Raw genomic sequence first — 18,778 nt, 5'->3', positions numbered from 1 at the left:
TTGTCACACAGTAACCAATCTCCAGCATGCCATTTTGCATACGTTTTCATTGCACAGAAATGCCGACTGATAGTGTGCTACTGCCAATCACTAAAGTGTGATACTGTCATTTTAAGCAAAACTTCAACTAATGCTATGAAAAATGCTGACTAACAGTTTGGCTCAAAAATGGTAGTAACTTTTTCATGTATGGTCTCAATTTCAAAAAACAAAAAAAGATGAGCTTGTTCCTGATATTCAAGCCAATCAACACACGGCAATCTTTTGGTCAAAGAACAATGATTGTTCCCTTCTTCTCCATGTTTTTCAGACCTAGCACTCTCTATAAGGTCTTATTATTGAAAGAAAATTTGCATTTATAAAGGGATGAGATTCAATAACATTTTGAAGACCAATGAAACATCACAAGAAATGTTGAAGGGGGCCAAAAAACAGTCTCCAGAGAAATACTTCCAACAGTGACAGAATCATTGGATTAATTATATCACAATCTCAAGAACAAAAGAATGATATAACTTACAACAAATAAATCAGATATTGTCTCTTATTATAATTCTAACCATCACAGGTAGAAAACAGTAGTCATGGTTTCTGTCATCCCATACAGTGTGGAATTTTTACGGATTTTGTTCAGTCAGTACCAGGTGAGGAATGCATGGCCCCCCACCTGAAAACTTGAGTTTTCCATTCAGCAAAATATGAATACATATAACTTACAGACATAATACACTGCTGCCTAATAGCCTTAGCAGTTGCCTGGCACAAAAAACAAACAATGCATATTCTTCAAAGTGACAACATCAACTACAACACTTGAAAAAGACACAAGAAGGTTCAAAGGGTATTCATAATGCAAATAATTCCACTTCCATTATTTCCACTAAATGCCAAGTTTCATCAAAATAGTTACCACTGGAAAGCACGATTTTCTTGACAAGGTATTTGTTTTGTTTTTTTTTTAAGATTTCATAAGCCAAAATGTAGATTAATTGTCAACATTTACACAACATGATTTTACATCTAATCCAATTGCTAAATAATCCTATGAAAGGTTAGTAAATGCTTCAGGGCAGTGGTTCCCAAACTACTGAGATCTACGAATCCTTTCAAAAATCAAAAAACAGTTTGCGGACCCCTATATATATTTAAATATGGCTTAAAAGTTAGAATTAATAACATAAAATAAGAAAATAAATAAATATTAAGCTATCATTAGAGGTAGCAAAATGCACATCCTCCATATGATGCCCAGATATAACTGATAATTAATATAAAAATAAAATATAAACTAGTAGTACGGCAAAAAACTGTAGAGCGAAAATTAACATAAAAAATAAATCAACGGGGAGGGAGAAGTAAAGGTAACTAGACAGAAAACATGGCCAAAAGTCCCCATATTTTGGGGACTTTCGGCCCCATGAAATGAAATGCAGCAATTCCATGACCATTATTGGCCTCGTGGTCCTCTGTCAATATGGGGCATAATGGTCAGTCTATTATTTTGTTATTTTGTTTTCTTTTAGTAGTCCTTTTTAGTCCCTTTTGGCGATATTTCGTGTCTTTCGGAACTGGTACCTTAAAGGGGGGGGGGGGGGTACTGCTAAATTATTATATTATATAATTGGCATTATTTTAAATTTAAATTGGTATTATTATTATAAATTGGATTTAAAGTTCTAAATTATTCTGGGGACTTATGGCCACGTTTTCTGTCTAGTTACTTTTTACTTCCCCTCCCCATTGATTTATTTTTTATGTTAATTTTCGCTCTACAGTTTTTTGCCATACTACTGGCTTATATTTTATTTTTATATTAATTATTGGTTATATCTGGGCATCATGTGGAGGATGTGCATTTTGCTATCTCTAATGATAACTTAATATTTATTTATTTTCTTATTTTATGTTATTACATTCTAACTTTTAAGCCATTATTTAAATATAACTCAGTGGGTTGATATGCAAAAAAAGCAGCACCTGTGCCGCCATCTATTCTCCTTTTTCTGTTTATATAAGCTGGCTAAGCTTACATATGTCAGTAGTGTGGCTCTGCTCTAGAGTGCTATCTGTTCTATAGTTTATTTCTCGCTGCATAAGGACCACCGCTATGCAAATTGTCTGCATTTGTGGATCAATCAGAGGAGGAAGGGTGGTTTGGTCCTTCGATCTGTTCGCATTTGCAACGATTTGTATGGCGATCATTACTGGCCTGGTGGTCCTCTGTCAATACGGGGCATAAAGTCAGTCTATTATTTTGTTTTTCTTTTAGTAGTCCTTTTTAGTCCCTTTTGATGATATTTCACATCTCTCAGAACTGGTACCTTACAAGGGGGTTATCGCTAAATTATTATATAATTGGCATTATTTTAAATTTAAATTGGTATTATTATTATAAATTGGATTTAAAGTTCTAAATTATTTTGGGAACTTTCGGCCACGTTTTCTGTCTAGTTACCTTTATTTCCCCCTCCCCGTTGTTTTATTTTTTACGTTAATTTTCGCTCTACAATTTTTTGCCATATTACTAGCTTATATTTTATTTTTATATTAATTATCGGTTTTATATATATATATTAATATAAATGTAATATATATAAATGTAATATAAAATCATGAGTATTAAACATGTAGTTTTGGTTGATGGATGAAAATAAATAAGCTAGGTTATGACAGATGCACCAAAACGTGCAAAGCAGCAATAAAAGATGCAAAAGATTATATATATAAGTATGTAAGAATTGAAAAGTATGATAAAGTTTGCATAGATGGAAGTGAAAAATACACAAAGTACCAAGTACTAGAAAGGTCAGGATAGCAGAAAAAAGAAGTAATATAGGTTTTTAAAAGGAGAAAGAATGTGAATATCCTATAAGTTATGATGAATTAAGAGAATTATAGACTGAATTGCAAAGCCAATTAGAGGTGAGGGAATTGCAAAGTAAAATGATTAATATCAAATGATTAAACAAATAAAATAAAACGTGGGATAGCTGTCATCAGATATGAGTGGACAAATTTAGTTATAAGTTGAATATAGGGATAGCAAAAATGCAAAAATCTGATGCAAGCTGAAGTAAATATTGATACATAGCCAGGTATTTCAACAGGGGATTACACCTGACCATGTATCAGAACTGCATTCTATACATTACTTGTGAAATGTTTGCAGACCTTTCTGGGATGGGACATGATGTTGCCAAGGGGGATGTCTTTGTGTATGCTTGATATAAGCAGTGTGAAGAAGCTAGGCGCCAACACAGCATTGTTATGGGATTTTATCAGAGCTTGAAGGACAGGATAAATGCCCTCGAAGGACTTAAATTGGGAGACTCAAGCTCTCAGCTGGCCACATCGATGCCAGAGCTTTAACTTGATCATCAGGCAACACAGCAGCAACCTTCGGGGCGGAATGCGCTGGTCCCACAGGAACTAGTTATTGTCAGGGAGACGGGTAATATATAGTGTAAAAAGAATAGGTGGAATAGGACCAAGGTATATCTGCTAGGAGCAAAAGTTGATGATGTTGTAGAGCAGATATCATCTTTTAAGGGCATAAAGGGTGACGTTGTACACGTTGGCAATAATAACATTAAGAGTAGGAGATCTGCGGACTTACTTAACAAGTACAGGTCAACGTTGAAAAAAGTCGCGAGTTAGGGTTAAATTTGAAAGTGCCTGCAATGCTGCACAGACATGATAGGAGGGAGTATATGATGAGAGTCTTGTCAATCAATTCAGCCCTGGAGAGAGAGAGATTGTGCAAGGATCAGGGAGTATAATTTTTCTCGGTGTGGTCTGTGCTTGTTAAAAGGAGAGATTGTTTCTACAGGGATGGGATACACTTAAATAGAAAGGGTGGAAGAATATTTGCTGATGCTATTGAGGCAGTGTTAGGTGGGTCAGAAAATTGCTAGCTTGGGGGGGGTTCCAGACTAATAGATTAACGGTAGCCACAGGCAGAAGTGAAAGTGATTCTTGCAGTGCTTCTATTGGAATGAGCAGAAGACTGGAAAGGTAATGGGATTTCAAGGGCTGCTAGGAGTCATAATGGAACAAGTAAATACACGGGTTATGTAAGGGTAACTAAAAGTAAGAATAGGTGTATGTATACTTGCATGTACACCAATGCTAGGAGTATAGTAAATAAATTTGATGAATTTGAAGTGCTGGTGAAGACATCAAAAGTGGATATTGTTGGGATATCAGAGACGTAGTGCCACACAGATATAAGCAGTGAAGAACTGGAATTTGGGGAATACAATGTGTACAGAAAGGATGGACAGGATAGGATGGAAGGAGGGGTTATGCTGTTAGTTAAGAAACACAAAAATTAAGGAAGTGCATCCAATTGACATTGGTGGACAAAATGTTGAGTCAGTATGGTGTGACATAAGCACTGGGAAAGGGAAAATGAGAGCAGGTGGTGTTATAGGCCTAATGAATCTGATGAGTATAATGAGCAATTGTGCAGAGAAATAGAGTGGATCAGTAAATCAGAATGTCTTATAATGGGGGATTTTAACTTTCCAGATATTGACTGGAACTTGCGGTTTGGTCACTTGCACACCAGCAAGACATTTGTGGATTTATTTGATGGCTGTTTTCTACAGCAACATGTCCAAGAGGCAACCAGAGGGAGTAATACTCTTGATCTGATTATCAGCAGTGATTCTTCATGCATTAAGAATCTGCAGGTAAAGGAACCACTAGGTGGCAGTAAATCTCACATCAGTGTACTGATGTGAGATTTACTTAAAGATGTAACTACCATCAGGGGTAGAGGGAAGGGTTTTTGTAAAGGTGACTACAGTGGTCTCAGACAGTTTTTAAATTCTATACAGTGGGATCAACTGATGATGTTACCGATGGTGAATTATAAATGGGAAGCCTTCGGGGACTTAATCTTGGATGGTAGCAGACTTTTCATACCAATTAAAAAATACTTTTCAAGGTTTAGGCCTAAACTGATATCAGATGAATTAATGCAGCTCGTGCCAAGAAGAAAAAATTGTATGGGATGCATATAAATTATCAGGCGACACAGAAACCTATGGTTGATACAAGCTAGTCGGTAATCAAGTCACAAAGGAGGTTAGGCAAGCAAAGGCTAAGTATGAAAAATCTTTGGCAAAGGATGCTAAGAAAAACAACAGGGATCTTTTTACTTATATAAACTCTAAAAGGAAGATGATGAATCAGATTGGTCCACTTGATATCAATGGTTTGACTGTGGATGATCATTCTCAGATAGCTGCCAAACTAAATAAGTATTTTGCATCTACATTCACACATGAGGAGTTATTCAAGGAGGAGAGGGCCAGATATTTATCAAACTCTAAAAGAGAGCTAAGCGATTTTGTAACCGAGAGCAAACTGGAGGAGAAATTGTTGAAGTTAAACATAAGGAAGGCACCTGAAGTAGATGGGATCTATCCAGTTATATTAAAAGAGGCAACAAAGGAAGTAAGCAAACCCTTAGCCATAATTACGAAAGCTTCCATGAACTCAGGGGAGGTCCCCATGGACTGGAGAAGTCAAATGTGTCCCCAATTTACAAAGGAGGATCAAAGGGTGACACGAGTAATTACAGACCTGTTAATCTAACTTCTGTTCCAGGGAAAATAATGGGGTCACTGGTTAAGGGAGTAATGCAGGATTATCGAGACAAGAATGCAGTAATAGTTCAGACACAGCATGGGTTTGTTAAGAGGAAGTCTTGTCTGAAAAATTTGATTGGACATTATGATGTGGTCACAAAGGAATTGGATGCAAAGGATAATTTTGATATCATATACTTGGATTTTAGGAAAGCTTTTGATACTGTGAAATTTTGTACAATAGTCTTCCATGATACTATCATGGAAGACTATTGTACAAATTGGAGCAGTATAGCATTAAGGACAAGTTGCTACAATGGATAAAAGGATGGTTGAGTGGGAGAAGACAGAGAGTGATTATCAGTGGACACACACTTCATGGATTAATGTTATTAGTGGAGTCGCCCAGGGTTCGGTGTTGAGCCCATTGTTGCTTATGGTATTTATCAATGATACTAATGAAGGTATAGCAGGGTTAATGTCTAAGTTTGCAGATGATACAAAGGTTGGCAGGATTGTTAATGACAGTAATGATAGTATGCTACTGCAACAGGATCTGCAAAAGTTGAGCAAATGGGCTGAGAGGCGGCAACTGAAGTTTAACATTGACAAATGTAAAGTAATGCATATGGGTAGCAGTAATCCCAGAGTAAATGTATGAACTGGATGGTACTATACTCAAGGTAGGTGGTGAATAAAAAGGACCTGGGGGTAATTGTGCAGTCAGATATGAAGTTTTCTGAGCAGTGCATAAAGGCTGGAAGAGTAGCTCATGGTGTCTGGTCAATGATATGCAGGAATTTTGCTAGCAGAGATAAGGAAGTGATTATCCTCTTGTATAAGGCATTGGACAGGCCACACAGAGTACTGTATACAGGTCTGGAGGCCTTATTTTAGGAAAAGTGTAGAGCTGCTGGAACAAGTACAGAGAAGGGCAATGAGACTGGCGAGTGGAACAAAGGGTTGGTGTTACCGAGAAAGGCTTAAGTTCTGCAAATTGCAGCTTCTGGAGACTAGGCACCTGTGAAATGATCTAACTGAGGTGTATAAGGCCTTGAATGGATTGAGCAAGTTCAATGCTAATGGGATTCTTCCTCTTGCTTGGATTACTAACCCGAGGGGACATAAATTCAAATTGAGGAAAGACAATTGTAGAATAGATGTGCAGAAATTTGCCTTTAGCCAACAGGTGGTTGATAGTTGGAACAAACTTCCATCCATTGTAGTGGAGGTCAGCAACTTAAAATAAGTTCAAATCAGAACTAACTAGACAAGCATTTGGAGTGAATGGATTGGTGAAATGGGAAGGGTGTTTTTTTTTGTTTTGTTTTTTTTTTTGCTGATGCTATACAAGCTTGCTTTCTTGCATCATATGCCCTACTAATGCTACTCTACAGCCTTCCTAAAGTGGGACATCCAAACCTGTATACAGTACTCAACATTTGACCTAATCATTGCCTTATACAATGTGATAATCATCTCCTTATCCCTGATAGCAAAGTTTCTGTATATCATTCACAAAACCCCATGAGCTGTTCTGGCAGCATGTCTACACAATTAACCCCAGGTTCTTTTCATTTTCCACTACTCTGAGTGCAGTACAAGACAGCTGATAAGTTACTCTGAGATTACTGATACCCATATTCAGCACCTTCCATTTGTCAATGTTAAACCTCAACTGCCATTTCTCAGCAGATTGACCAAATTTATTTGATTTTGTTGCAGTAGCTCAGCCTGATTATTGTTGTTAACCATACACTGCCAATCTTTGTATCATCTGCAACCTTAGACATCAAGTCTGATATACCTTTATAAATAAATATTGAAAACAACAATGGGCCCAGTACTGGAGACTCCACTAATAACATCATTCCACAAAGAGCAGTGCCCTTTGATAACCACACTGTCTTCTTCTGTTTAACCATCCCTCCATCCATAGCAGTAATTTGCCCTTATTATCACATTGCTCCAGTTTGTACAGCAGCCTTTTATGTGAAACAGTATCAAAAGACTTCCCGAAGTCCAAGTATACAACATCGAAATTATTTTTTGCATTCAGTTCATTAGTTGTTGCATCATAGTAACTTATTAGATTGGTTACACAAGAGTGTCCCTTAACAAATCCATGCTGTGACAGCAGTATAATTGCATTCCTGTCCAGATGGTCCAGCATTAGTTCTTTAACCAGTGACTGAATTATTTTCCCTGGAACAGATATTAAGCTAATAGGTATATAATTACTTGTGTCACTTTTTGAACCCCCTTAATGAATTGGGGATGCATTCTAACATCTCCAGTCCATAGGGACCTTCCCTGAATTCAAGGATGCTCTCATAATTATGGCTGAGTTTGCTTACCACCCTTTGCTGCCTCCCTTAAAATCATTGAATACATTCCATCCACCCCAGATGCCTTTTTTTATGTTCAGCTTTGGCAACTTCTCTTCCACTTTCATCTCAGTTATCACAGTCATTTAGCTCCTTATTACAATTTGATAAACTTCTGGCATCCTCCCCTCTAAAGAATTCCTCATGTGTGAATAAATACATGCAAAATACCTATTCAATTTGTAAGTAACCTGTGTGTGGTCATCAACAGTTAACCCTATTGACATCAAGTGGCCCAATATGATTCAACCCCTTATACTGTTAATATAAGCACGGAAATCTTTGCTGCTCTTCTTTGCCTTAGCTTGCTAACCTCCTTTGTGTCTTGATTACAGACTAATGTGTATATATCACCTGATAATTTATATGCATCCCATGCACTTTTCTTCCCTGTGATAGTCTCAATAGTTCATCTGACATCCATTTAGATCTTAGCCTTGAATAGTATTTATTTGTTGGTATGAAAAAACGAATAGCTTTTATGATTACTTTGCAGAATGCTCCCAATTTTGAATTTGTGTTGGTAACATCATCAGTTGGTCCCAGGATACAAAATTTAAAAACTGTCTCAAACCACTGTAGTCACACTTTCAAAAGCAATGTCTTTAATTATTGACAAAGACAGTATATTAATGTCTTTGATTAAATTCCACATTACGACACTGTCATCATTGCTTCCCAATGGGTCTTTTATCAGCAGATTCTTAATGCATGAAGGATCACTATTATGTGTACAGGAGAAATGGACAGGACAGGACAGGACAGGAGGAGTGGGGTTATGCTCTTGGTTAAAAAGCATATTAAATCAAGGCAATACATCCAGTCAACATGAATGACCAGTGGAAAAGCTGAGTCAGTTTGGTGCGACATAAACACTTTCAAAATATAAATACGAGTAAGAGTTTGTTATATGCCTAATGACTTGATGAGTTTAACAAACATCCATACAGAAAAATAAGAGTGGGCCAGTAAATCAGAATGTCTTATAATGCGGAATTTTAACTTTCCAGATATTAACCAGAACTTGTGAATTGGTCATTTACACATTAGGAACACTTTTGTGGATTTATTAGATGACTGTTTTCTACAGAAGCACATTAAAGGCAACAAGAAAAAGTAATACTCTTAGCATTCGCATTAGTAGAGGCATACGATGCACGAAAGCAAACTTATGCAGCATCAGCCAAAAAAAACATGCTCCCATTTCACCACTCCATTCGTTCCAAATACCTGTCCAGCTCAGCCTTAAATTTATTTAAGGCTGAGCTGGACAGGTATTTTCTTCGTAAGAGTAACCCATCGTTCCATTCACTAATCTTGTTGCCCTTCTCTGTACTCATTCCAACAAACTCTACATCCTTCTTAAAATGAGGCCTCCAGATCTGTATACAGTACTCAAGGTGTGGCCTAACCATTGCCTTATAATACAAGGGGATAATCACCTCCTTATTCCTGCTAGAAAAATTCCTATATATCATCGACAATACATCATGAGCTACTCTTGCAGCCCGTCTGCACTGCTCAGAAAACTTCATATCTGCCTGCACAACCACCCCCAGGTCCCTTTCATTCTCTACCACTGTAAGTGTAGTACCACAGAGTTGATACGTTGCTCTGGGGTTGGTTTCCCATATGTAGTACTTTACATTTGTCAATGTTAAACTTCATTTGCCACCTCTCAGCCAATCTGCTCAACTTTTCTAGATCCTGTTGCAGCAGCGTACTGTCATTAGTGTCCTTAAAAACCTTGCCAACTTTTCTATCGTCTGCAAACTTGGACGTTAAGCTTGATATACCATCATCAATATCATTTATAAATGCAGAAAACAACAATGGTCCCAAAACTGAACCCTGAGGGACTCCACTAATAATATTAGTCCACAATGAGCAATGTCCGTTGATTACCATTCTCTGTCTTCTCCCACTCAACCATCTCTTTATCCATAGCAGCAATTTGTGCAGCAGTCTTCCATGTGCAACAGTGTCAAAAGCCTTTCTAAGGTCCAAATATATAATATCAAAGTTATTCCCTGCATCCAGTTCCTTTGTGACCACATCATAGTAGCCGATCAAATTGGTCAGGCAAGACTTTCCCTTAACGAAACCATGCTGTGTCCGAGTATAACTGTCTAGATGATCCTACAATGCTTCTTTTACCAGTGTCTCCATTAATTTCCCTGGAATAGAAGTTAAACTAATAGGTCTATAATTAATTGTGTCACTCTTTGATCCTCCTTTGTGAATTGGGGTCACATTTACACATCTCCAGTCCATTGGTACCTCACCTGAGTCCAAAGAAGCTCTCATAATTATGGCTAAGGGTTTGCTTATTTCATTTGCTGCTTCCTTTAATATAACTGGATAGATCCCAACCACCCTGGGTTCCTTTTTTATGTTTATCTTCAACAATTTCTCCTCCACTTTCCTCTCAGTTATTATAATATCATCTAGATCACTGCCAGAGTTTAACTCACCTCTGGCATTCCCCTCCCTGAATAACTCCTTGTGTGAATGTAGAGGCAAAATACACATTTAGTTTTTTAGCCACCTGAGCAGAATCATCAACAGTTGAACCATCAATATCCAGTGGACCAATCTGATTCATCCCTTTCCTTCTAGAGTTTACATAGGTAAAGAATTCTGTTGTTTTTCTTTGCATCCTTTGCCAAAGATTTCTCATAATCTGCTTTTGCCTGCCTAATCTCCTTTGTGACTTCGTTACACACCACCTTATATCTATCATAGGCTTCCATGTCACCTATTAATTTATATGTATCCCATGTATTTTTCTTCTCTGCCATATGTCTCATTAGTTCATCTGAAATCCATTTAGGCCTAAACCTTGAACAATATTTCTTAGTTGGTATGTAAAGCCTAGTAGCTTCCAAGATAAATTCTTTGAATGCTTCCCATTTTGAATTTGCTGTTGGTATTTTGAATGCTGCACAGTTGGTATTAACATACCAACTGTGCAGCATTTCACTCAGGGTAGTGGAAAATGAAAAAGACCTGAGGACAACTGTGCAATCAGATATGAAGTTCTCTCAGTAGTACATACAGACTACCAGGACAGCTGCTCATGGGGTTTTGTCAATGATGAACAGTTCTGCTTGCAGTGATAAAGAGGTGATTATCCCATTGTACAAGTCAATGCAGTAAAACCATTTTCAATGGTTAGGCTACTTCTTCAATATTGCATACAGGTCTCGAGGCCTCATTTTAGGATGGATGTAGATCTGCTGGAACAAGTTCAGAGAAGGGCAATGAGATTGGTGAAGCAAACAAAGGGGCAGTGTTACCAAGATTGGCTTCAGTTCTGCAAATTGCAGCTGTGGAAACCTGGCACCTGTAAGGTAATTTGATTCGGGTCTTTTAGGCTTTGAGTGGATTACAAGCTTAATGCTGTTGCCATTCTTCCCATTGTTCAGAGTACAATCATGAGGGCCACACATTTATATGGATGAAGAACTGTTGCAGGACAGATGTGCAGAAGTTTGCCTTCAGCCATCAGGTGGTTGGAACAAACTTCCAACTGTTGCTGTAGAAGTGAGAAGTAGTTTGAATAAATTCAAGGAAGGACTACACAAATTACACTAGAACAACAAAAAATATTTTTTGAAATGAAAATATGTGATTCGGGTAGGAGCTAGTTTCATTTAATGCCTACGCCAAAGCTCGCAACAATTGAAAAGCAGTTATTAATCAGTCCGAACTAGATTTTGAACAAGCTAAGAGTAGAAAACTTGCTTCTTGCCTAATGGCAGCCGAGCATTCTGATCTCTTGCCAAAGCTGTTGGCCGCAACTTTTGCCCATCTCTGCTTCCACCTTTGTCAAAACCAGATTGTTCTGTTGTCACTAGCTGACCTGCTAGCATCCCATTTTTTTTCCAACTCATGTATTAATGATCTTGATAAAACACCTCCCACCATTCCCAAAACACTCCATTCAATGCCTCCTGTGGTCTTCCGTCAAAAGGATGTCAGAAGGATTTTGCCGAATCTTGATGTTAAGAAAGCTCCAGTTCCTGATGGTATTTCTTCACTTGTTCTCAAAACCTGTGCTCCTGAACTTACTCCTGTTCTTTGCCGCCTTTTTCACTTTCTTATTCCAAAAGTGTTTTTTCCTTCTGCTTGAAAATTTGCTCATATCTAGCCAGTTCCTAAAAAGGGTGACAAATCCCTCCCATCCAATTATCGTCCCATTGTAATTACTTCTACTCTTTGTAAATTAATGGAGAAATCAATTAACCGCCAACTCTTAAACTACCCTCAAACCTTCGGTCTGATCAACGATTGCCAGTATGGATTCCATCAATGCCGATCCACTGGTGATATTCTGGCTTATGTTACCCATTCATGGACTAATTCAATGGAAAAGTTCCGTGAACACAGGCAGTTGCTCTTGACATCTCAAAGGCTCTCGATCATGTTTGGCATAAAGGTCTTCTAAACAAGCTTCCATCTTATGGTTTGCCAACTGTTTTTTGTAATTGGTTATCCAGTTTTCTCTCCGATCGTTCACTGAAGGTGAAGGTAGATGGCTCTCTGTCTTCTAACTTCTCCATTAATGCTGGTGTCCCCCAAGGTTCAGTTCTTTCCCCCACTCTTTTCTTCTTGTATATTAATGACCTTCTTCCATTGACTGGAAATCCCATCCATAGTTTTGCCGATGATAGCACATTGCCTTCCACTTTCCATTTTGAGAAACGTTGCCCTGTTCAATCAGCTTCAACTTCTCGAATATCCCCTACCAATTCCTTAAATGCTGATCTCCAGTTAATTCTCCAGTGGGGCAAAGACAACTTTGTTAATTTCAATCCTTCTAAATCTCAGTCTTGTCTTATATCTCACAAAAAGGATTCTTCTACTCCTATGCTTATCTTTGGTGACACTGCGATTTCTAGGCAAAATGATATATCTCTTTTGGGGTTTACCCTGACTTCTAATATCTCTTGGCACAAGCACATTAGAAATATTGCTTCCTCTGCATCTAAAAAACTTGGTTTTCTCTTTCGCTCTCAGCATTACTTTTCTTCCAAACAGTTGTTCACTCTTTACAAATTGCAAATCTGCCTTACTATGGAATATTGTTCCCACATCTTTGGCGGTGCCCCCTAAACCTCTCTCAGGCTTCTAGATTCCATTCAGAAGAGGGAAGTTAGGTTAATTAATGACTCATCTCTAACAGAGCCTCTCCACTCGCTGTCTCATAGACTTGCTGTTTCTGCTGCATGCCTTTTCTACAGATACTTCCATGGGCACTGTTCTTCTGAATTGGATTCTATAATTCCCGCTCTCTCTTTCAAAACAGTCCAAACACATGCCGCCAACACCCTGAGAACTTGTCATGATCAGATAATACTTGGAAAACCACGGCACAGCATACAAAAATCCTAACCAAAAATGCTAAGTATGCTCTCTTCAAATTGTAAATTGTTGCATCAGAATTTGAACCTAAGAACTATAAGTAGAAGTCTGATTATGTTTATCACAAGAAAACTGAGGCCAGAATCAATTGCTAAAATTAAGAGAATTAGTTATTATCCGTTAAAATAAATCAGTATGTTTCATATATTATGCAAAACTAGCATATTTTGGTCAAATGTAACAGCCTCTATATTTAATAACTGTGACGTGATGTGAAACTATTATGGTGATTTTCGAAATCTATACATACAAATTGGTTAAAAACAGCATTAAGTTCTTGGAGGTAAACGTGTTGGCTACTGTTATTGGAGGGGATGGACAGGTATTACAGGAATATATATATACACAATCGGACCTCCATAAAACAAAATCAATCGTTCGCTTGAAAAATTTGTTATACAGAAATTTCGTTATAAAGAAATATGACCTTTTCAACAATGAAAAATACTGTAATTGAACTCAGAAATACAGCAAAATATGGCAAAATAAATCAGAAATAAGTGGGCATGAAAAATTTTCTAACATTTTAAAACAATTAATTTATTGATGCACACATTAAGAAATAACTAACTTACATGATGTACTCAATATATAAGTTCACTTTTAAGAATTATGTCATAAAATATTTGGTTATTTTTTGTTGTACATTATTTATAAGAAAATTTGCATTTTCTGGCACATTTTTTTCACATTGAAGGCCTCAATGCAAAGTTTCAAATGCTAGCAACATTTCATGTTTGGAAGGTTTAATATTACCCTCAATTTCATCCAACTCATCGTCAATATTATCATTAGTTCTTTCAATACTCTCCAAAATTTTGGGGTCACTTGGCTACTATGACATCGTTATCAACTCCTAACAATTCTTCAAGAACAATTTCTCCACTGATCAAACCTCTCGCTTGGAGTTCTTCCCAAGATTGCTCGAATGTCTTGTAGCAGTTCATCCCTCTCGTTGCTGTTAATTGGCATTTTAGCAAAACAATTCTTAATCATTGTTTCCGTCACGTTTTGCCAACTCTGTATGCACATCAGCAAATCTATAAGTTAGTTAGTTTCTATTCTCAGTATAATTTTTTTCAGATGTGTTTTTGGTAGTGCATTTTCAAATTCTTGATTAATGCCATTGGCTGCAGTTTAGACGAGGTATTCGGAGGAAAGAAAACAAGCTTCACACTTGTAAGTTTCGAAATTACTGAGTGAAGGTGGGCAGGGCAATTGTCGACAATCAAAGCAATTTCTGTTTTCTTTTGTCATCTTTCTATCGAATTTTAAAATCCACTATTCAAATATTTCACTCGTCATTCAAGCTTTTTTGTTGTAGTCTAACTCCAGCGAATTTACTCCTTTGAAACATCTGGGTTGTTTATTTTTGCCTATTACCAAAAGCTTCAGTTTTTCATTACCAGCCATATTTGCACTAACCAAGACTGTAATTACCACCTATACATTTGTCACCTTTAAAAGTCAGTGTCATGTTCAGCAAGCATTTAAAAAAAAGACCTGTTTCATCAATGTTGAATATGTCTTTGGGCTCTTAGTCCTACATAATTTTTTTCAAAACTGTTTCTTTCCAATGGGTACAGTCTTCTTCAGTTACAACCCCATTTTCACCAGAAATAGCTTTTTCAAATAAGCCATGGCACTTTTTAAATTTGTTCAGCCAACCGGAACTGGCTTGGAAAGTTTTATACCTGAGAAAAGATGCTTACTCCAATGCCTTTTCTTTTATTAATGACCCTGATATCCGCATGTTTTGGTCTAAAATCAACTTCACCCACCTAACCTAAAAACAGCTTCATCCAGGCATAATTTCGCATGCTTCCAACTGGGTCCAGTTTCCTCAAACAGTTTCAGAATCGAAACATGGTTTTTCAGAATAGTTGATACACTACTAGCAGGGATACCAAATTTTAAAGTGATTTCTTTTTTTTTTAACTCCACGATCTACACAATTAAACATTTCCACTTTTTCCACTACACTCAAGGATTTCCTCTTAGACATTGTAAGATTACTTGCACAGCAGCTAAAACAAAACTGATTTAAGGACAACTTGTACCCGCCATACAGAGACAGGTAAAATTTAGTGAAAGTGTGAATGACTCATTTCTGCGAAACAACAGATGAACTTCCGGGATAAAGGAAACTCACTCTCTCCTAATTCTCTAATAGAGTGCTTATAATAGAAAAGAGGTTGACCAGAGCCAATGTCCAGGTCAGGAATATTCCTTAATCTTTGCAAATGACTATGGACACAGATGGCAGTTGATCAGCGTGATTTCTCGGTACAGTAAATGCTTTATGGGCAACACTAAATTATGGAATGCTCTTAAGAATTAAATCCTTTAGCTATTAAAAGATTAATTCATAATCCTTTTAGCCCTTAATATGCACTTTCTACAGTATCAGCTCTATTGCCTAAAGGCCAGAAGTGCGAACAATACGTACCCAGGCAGCTCAGAATTAGTTCATTATGTGGAAACTATTTTCAATGTAATTACCAAGGGGAAATCAAAAAAGTTCATTAGATTGAAAAATTCACCATATGAAAGTTCCTTAAAGAGAGGTCCGACTATATGTATATATATTTAATTTTTTTTTTTTTTTTTTATGCATTATAAGCTTTCTTCCTTGCCCATACAGTAAGCTATTGCCACTTAAGAGTGAATTTTCTTGAACTAATGAACTGATATTTATTTATATACATTTAGGAATGGGATGGTTTAAAGCCTCCCAATGAAACTTAATGAGTTAAATTTCTGTTGTATCGTTAGTTGCATCATTCATTTGATAACACGATTTGGAATTTTTTTTTTTTTTTTTAAATTTGTTGTTGTGCTCTTAAATGTTTATCGGTCTCATTTTATGTGCATAAATAAAAACTGCATTTTCATACAAAATGCAATCTCAATAATATAAAACGAAAATGTATGTAAAGTTAAAAATTTTATAAAAACAGAACAATGGCTGTTCAATTAATTAAGACAGTCTTTGCACAACAGCACTGATCTCTCAATATAAGTCTATCGCAATAAACTGCACTACAGCCATTTCGGTTTTCCAAACAGTCCATACTAAACGAGCGGCCATTTCGGTTTTGCACCCGTTCTGCACTAAAAGGGCAGCCATTTCAATTCTGCACATACTCAGTACTAAACCAATGGCCATTTCAGCACTCTCTTTCATACCTCGTAATTGGTAAGGGTAGCCATCCATCACTGGAGAAACTGAGACCAGCAGTTATTTAACAATGATCGATGCCTACGCGTCATAATTTTTATCGGTCTCTAATTTAATTCTTGGCGAACCATGATATAATTACATATTCATTTGTTCAATATGCTTAGTTATTTTGTTAATTAGTAAATAACGCTTAAAAATGGAATAATAAGTTTTATAATCGCCTTTATATATTTATTTCTACATGCGTTATTGAAAGATACTTCTCATAATGCGGTGTTATTTTAGTGGCGGAAGACTACAGCCTCTGCGCTAGGAGCGCTGAAACAACAGAAAATACTACGCGACAACTCATTGGACTGCTGTTGTACCAGTCCGCAGTGTTCGGTAAGGTAACATCAATTACGAGATTTCAGCCGGTGTGTTCATGCGACCGAATCAATTTATGTAAACACAAAGAGCCTATTAAACAAATGTGGGTATTCTATTCATAAAAATATTAAAATCAATCTCAATAATATAATGAAAATTTATATTAATGTTAATATTATATATTATTAATATATAATATTAACTCCAGTGTTGGGTTCTGTTCTAGAACCCGGTCATTCTCGATGATCGAAATTTATAATCATACTTCTGATATTTGTTACCATTTAACTTGTTATATTTCACATAATTTCTGAAGAGTGAATTATAAACCTAAAATCCTAATAAATTAATATATATCACATTCCAATTCAGGCACAATTTCCAAAACACGTGCCTAATAGTAATTCTTCCATACGCAAGATAGATAGCAAGTATTTATATAAATATTTTACAGTACTCACCACCAATTACTATATCAGTACTAGTCAAAAAGTGGCACAATATATTTCTATTCACCAAATAGTGAATGGATAAAACAACAAAAATTAAAACAAATTATACCGGCCAAATAAACATTGACACTTTCCGTTTGGTGAAAGTATAACCATGCACCACCTATAGGGCTAAAAAGGAAACAAGGTTTTCTAATATAGTACGATATTGACATAGGACAGAACATATGCAAAAGAACAGCCAAACTTCATGCAGGTATTAATTTGGTGATTTTGAATGCAAAATGTTATATTATTATTATTATTATTATTATTATTAGCCATATGTTTCAAGGACGTCTAAGGCTTATGCTGCACAAGCCACAAAAACAAAAAAAAAAATTCTAAATTACGCTGTGTCAGAAGCAGCAGGAGAATCAACAAGAAAGAGAAGAATGATGATATCCAGCTCAGGATCCTGGGTGTGTGCCAAGCCCATACTCACCAGATGTGAGCCCCTGAGGTTAATATGATCAAGAATCCAAATTGCTAGCATCAGAAAACTGTAAACATCCAGAATTACACACACGAAAAGCTGATAAATATAGGCCCGTGTTAAGGTGATACTCCCAAGGTACAAAATGACAGTATCGGTGGAATCATTTAAAGTAATGGTTCGGTGAGAAAATAACAGAGTATTATCATTTATTTGCCATATTTAATTTAGCAGGGAGAGGCTGCATTTTCTTGCATCTGGATGCATAAAAGGATTAATGGAAAGATCATCGCTTGACATCATAAGCATTGCTGATTTATTCAGCGAATAATAGCAGTAGGTGAGGGTAATTTTTGTTACCCAGCATGACTAGAGTAATGATTTTGATAAACGCCACCAAGATATTGCATTTTAGTTAAATTAAATACTGTTCAAAATGGACATGTCTGCGCGGTAGCACTGTGGTGTCGTCACCGTCCTCCTCAAAACGGGTGGAAAAGGTCGATGTCGCGAGGAACTTTAATGGGCGTTTATCACTCCGTGGCTGAGTTAGTCGGTCTCTGGCATAGATAGCAAGATTTTCCCCCAGAAACTGGGGTTTTTTTTATCCAGCAAACAGACAAATCAACCAGAGAACACACGCAATTAGCAGATATAAGACACAGCACGGCAGATGAATTTAATTATTCGGGGTGGCCTAAATATAATGGTTTTGTACAAGTGTCAATTGTAATGCGGCTCCTGGGGCTTCACCCAAATCCGAAGATTCCCGCGTACTGTGCTATACACTATAAAATCGCTTTGCCTTAGGAACTTCCCTGAGTTGGACGTTACCACTGCTGGGCTGCAATAGCCAAACCTTGCTAGGGACCAATGCATGATCCAAT

At 36.9% G+C, this 18,778-nt stretch overlaps 1 protein-coding gene across 2 annotated transcripts in view; it reads right to left on the bottom strand.

Annotated features, from left to right (window-relative positions):
* The window catches only part of LOC150087483 (regulator of chromosome condensation-like), a 120,647-nt gene extending 103,103 nt beyond the window's left edge, over window positions 1-17,544 (bottom strand). For both annotated transcript variants that reach the window (XM_090372098.1, XM_090372099.1), the window contains exon 1: window positions 17,426-17,544. The gene's annotated coding sequence lies outside the window, so the exon portion shown is untranslated. The remainder of the gene's footprint in view (window positions 1-17,425) is intronic.
* Between the last annotated feature and the right edge of the window lie 1,234 nt (window positions 17,545-18,778).

This window comes from Mastigoproctus giganteus, chromosome 4 (genome assembly GCF_048544385.1).
Source record: "Mastigoproctus giganteus isolate SK-2022 chromosome 4, ASM4854438v1, whole genome shotgun sequence".
In the NCBI taxonomy this organism is placed as follows: Eukaryota; Metazoa; Arthropoda; class Arachnida; order Uropygi; family Thelyphonidae; genus Mastigoproctus; species Mastigoproctus giganteus.
This window is presented reverse-complemented; position numbering and strand designations above follow the sequence as displayed.